Source organism: Gekko japonicus, unplaced genomic scaffold (genome assembly GCF_001447785.1).
Source record: "Gekko japonicus isolate JY-2015 unplaced genomic scaffold, Gekko_japonicus_V1.1 scaffold361, whole genome shotgun sequence".
NCBI classification, from domain to species: domain Eukaryota; kingdom Metazoa; phylum Chordata; class Lepidosauria; order Squamata; family Gekkonidae; genus Gekko; species Gekko japonicus.
In genome coordinates, this window is record NW_015174852.1 from 895,234 (window position 1) to 899,450 (window position 4,217).

The 4,217-nt window shown below is 49.5% G+C and overlaps 1 long non-coding RNA gene across 1 annotated transcript in view; it reads left to right on the forward strand.

Moving 5' to 3' along the window:
* The window catches only part of LOC107121611, a 19,269-nt gene that overhangs the window by 7,998 nt on the left and 7,054 nt on the right, over positions 1–4,217 (forward strand). Inside the window, exon 2 of the long non-coding RNA XR_001482869.1 lies at positions 979–1,078. This is a non-coding gene — a long non-coding RNA (uncharacterized LOC107121611). The remainder of the gene's footprint in view (positions 1–978; positions 1,079–4,217) is intronic.

Consider the following 4,217-nt stretch of genomic DNA (forward strand, 5'->3'; position numbering starts at 1 on the left):
GCCCCCTGGGCTCTTTAGTGCCGGAGCTCCGCTCCTGTGCGCTCCTGCAGGAAATGACCCCTGGATATATGATAGTAGTAAAAATATTATTCTTACCGCAGCAGAAGAAGAGCCAAGATCTGGCATACGACTCAACGCCTGGATCAGCCCTAAACATAAGCCACTGAATGTGTCGCGTGGGAGAAGGGAGTGGGTGTGGCTTATTCCCCATCACTGAATTGGGCGTGGCTTGTGTCCCTCATCGGCTCTTGGGCTGCGGTGGCTCAGAGGTTAAGACAGTGAGCTGCAGACCGGAAGGTCTGTAGCTCGGCAGTTTGAGACCTGAGTGTGCCGCATGACGGAGTGAGCTGCCATCTCTGTCCCCAGCTCCTGCCAACCTAACAGTTCGAAAGCAAGACATTGCAAGTAGATTAAATAGGTACCGCTTCGGTGGGAAGGTAACAGCATTTCGTGTGCGTTGGCGTTTAGTCATTCCGGCCACATGACCACCGAAATGTCTTCGGACAGCGCTGGCTCTTTGGCTTGGAAACAGATGAGCACCGCCCCCTGCAGTCAGATTCGACTGACTTTCGAGCAAGGGAAACCTTTACCTTTTTTAGCTGGGTCCCTCCTTCACTCTTGGGTCCGGGCAGGTGACCGTTGGAGCTCAAGTGACAACACCCCCCCCCCGGTACAGGTACCATCTCTGGGGTTCTGTTTGCTCCCAGCATACCTTGCCAGGTACAACCCCTGCACACACCCACAGGCATGCGTGCATACACACACACACACACTTTGGGCTGCCACACAACACCTTTATATCTAGACTTTGCTCTTTTTCTGCACTTGAGCCCAAAAGGTTGCCCTGACTTCTCCAGGGGAATGAGCCCGGACTCAGAGGATCGGAGCAGAACGGATTTTAGTTATAATTTTTTCCTGTGCACTTTATGTGGGTGCTAGGTGCTACAAATGTATATATGTCTTTGTTGAATCTGATAGGTTAAACTTGAGGCTTCCTTGGTGCGTTTCCTTCCTCTGTACGGACGAGGCAGCGAAAGGACTCTCCTGGTTTTAAATGACCCTCAGCAAAAAGACACAGGTTAGTCGGGTCTTTCTTGTTCTTCCTATGTGTGGCGCAGAGAAAGTACTGGAGGGATGCGATATGGTTCTGCTGAAGGGGATGGCATTTGTCCCTGAGCCTGCCTGCTTGAGAGATCGCCTAGAAGTCGTTTATGTATAGATACCGGGGTTTTAAATTAGGGTTGCCGATTCTGGGTTGGGAAATTCCTGGAGATTTGGGGGTGAAGCCCGGGGAGTGTGGGTTTCGGAGAGAAGAAGAAGAGAAGAGGGAAGAGATTGGATTTATACCCCGCCCTTCACTACCCAAGGGAGTCTCAGAGCGGCTCACAAACTCCTTTCCCTTCCCCTCCCCGCAACAGACATCCTGTGAGGCAGGTGGGGCTGAGAGAGCTCTTGACAGAAACTGCTCTTTTTCAAGAACAGCTCTTATCAGAACTACAGCTTACCCAAGGTCATCCAGCCAGGTGCAAGTGGAGGAGTGGGGAATCAAACCCAGCTCTCCCAGATTAGAGTCCGCGCACTTAACCACTACACCAAACTGAGCAGTGAGATTCTGGTATCTGAAGAAGTGAGCGGTGACTCATGAAAGTTCATACCCTGCCACAAATTTGGTTAGCCTTTAAGGTACTACTGGACTCTTACCAGGCCCGTAACGATGATGGGGTATTTGGGAGCAGAGCCCACCCCGTGGAGGAGCCCTGCCCCACCATGGAGGATGCCAGACCCTAAACTTCTCCAGCTAGCAGTTGTTTGGGCAGACCTGTCCCCTTTGTATGTTTGTAAACTGGGCCGTAAGAACTAGGGGAGGGGCTGTGGCTCAGTGGTGGGGCATCTGTTTGGCATGCAGAAGGTCCCAGGTTCAATCCCCCACGTCTCCAACTGAAAGGATCTGGTAGTAGGTGATGGGAAAGGCCTCTAGCTGAGACCTTGGAGAGCTGCTGCCAGTCTGAGTAGACAATACTGACCTTGATGGACTGATGGTCGGATTCAGTAAGAGGCAGCTTCACATGTCGCAAAGAGAGGCCAGTTTGAAACAATAACCAAACTAGGGTCCCGGTCACACGGGCCAGAAAATGCAGGGGGGAGGCGTGGCTGTTAGCCCCGGAGCAAAGTAACGCGCAGCAGCCCGATCACATGTCCCGTCGAGGTCCCGCGGTTAGGCCGTTCGGTGCCAATCAAACGGGTATCCTGCAGCGCGGCAAAGAAGCGGCGTGGCGCGATCACACCGGCAATCACTAGGCGCCGCTTCCGTGGCAAACGGGAGTTTTTTTTCTCGCCGAAGTTTGCGCATGATCGTTTGTGCGCATCCTGTGGAGACTTACAAAAAAACCCCACATCCGGTTTGCAACGGGACATGGATGGGCGCCGGATGCCACGGGATTCACGCTGAAACGCGATCAGATGCCCGCCCTTGCCCTGCGTTTTCTGGAAACTAGTACCTCGTATATGGTAGTTTTTTACTCCGCATCTTCAGCGAGAAGCCACGGGTTAGCCACGGGTGCGCTACGCCTCCCAGATGTTCCGGTGTGATTGCGCACGGAAAATCCGCGGGACGATCGTGCCTCCAGTGCAGCAAATGCTCCGTGTGAACGGGGCCTAGAATGTTTGAACCATTTGCTGCATTCCTCTTCCTAAACCTTCTTTCTAATGTTTAGGGGAAAGTTTCTTTTTTGAAAACATTACTGTATTTAAAACCTTCAAAACCAGGGACCTGCTGCTTTAGAAATTCTTTTAGTTAGTTGGCTCCGCCCCAAGTGTAGTTAGGTTCTTTTAATTCTCTGGGCTATGCCTGGGTTTTATATGTTTACTGATTGTGACTATGTACTTGTCATATTTTATGTCAATTTTATGTACCTATTTTACCCCTTTTGCATTCTCTGTTGGTCAAGACTTCGGTCATATAGACCCATAATAAATTGAATTGAATTGAATTGAATTAATAAGGACCACTCTGAGGTTAGATCATCTATACTTCAGTAAGCCAGTCTTTCCCAGCCCATTGGATTAAGCCTCTTATATGGCCTGCCTTTAGACAAATGCAAATAGATTTGGTTTCTGCTTCCTCTTCCCCAAATGAGAAGTTAAATGCAGCCTTTAAAAGGTTAAACACGGCAGTCCTGTGGTCCCAGTATTACTAGTGGCCACCAAAGCTGGAATGACATTGTTGTAACATCACTATAATGTAGTTGGTCTCCCTGCATGGAAGCTGGAAGACAAACCAAAATCATATCACTTTAAACTATAGATAACAGAGCAATGTCCTGAGAAGCCCTTCCACTTGCGACATGTCTTCATCTATATAACTCTTCCCCTCCTCCCTTCTCTCATACTTCTAGTTGCTGTTGTGCTGCCATAATGATGTCTGTTATCTCTTGATGGGTTTGGGGTGTACTTCCTCACAAACTATCCCGTAGCATATGCCTAGCTAGTTCGTAACCAAAGCCAGAAAGCCACCGCACCATCTTCCAAAACCTGTTTCAAGGACATTCACTCCAACATGGACACATAAAGCGTCATTCTACCGAATCAGAACATTGGTCCATTAACGTCGGTATTGTCTACTGTGATTGGCAGTGGCAGCTCTCCAGGGTCTCAGGCAGAGGTCTTTCACATCACCTGCTGCCTGCTTGCATTACTGTCTCCCTTACTAGTTTAGATCAGTGTTCCCTCTAAGCTGAGTTAGTGTGAGCTAGCTCAGCAGTAGCCAAATTGCTCACTCAGAACTTTAATGCCAGGAGCTCACAAAGTAGAATTTTTGCTCACAAGACTCCACAGCTTAGAGGGAACATTGGTTTAGATGGATGGAAACATGGCAGAACATACATATTTTATAATGTGGGTGGGGGGGAGTTACTGCACACATGCTAATAAATATTCATGAATCCTGTGATAGAGAAGAAGAAGAGAGAGAAGAGAGGAAGAGATTGGATTTATACCCCGCCCTTCACTTGGAGTCTCAGAGCGGCTTACAAACTCCTTTCCCTTCCCCTCCCCACAACAGACACCCTGTGAGGTGGGTGGGGCTGAGAGAGCTCTGACAGAAACTGCTCTTTTTCAAGGACAGCTGTGCCAGACTTGTGACTGACCCAAGGTCACATCAGCAGGTGCAAGTGGAGGAGTGGGGAATCAAACCCGGTTCTCCCAGATTAGAGTCCGCA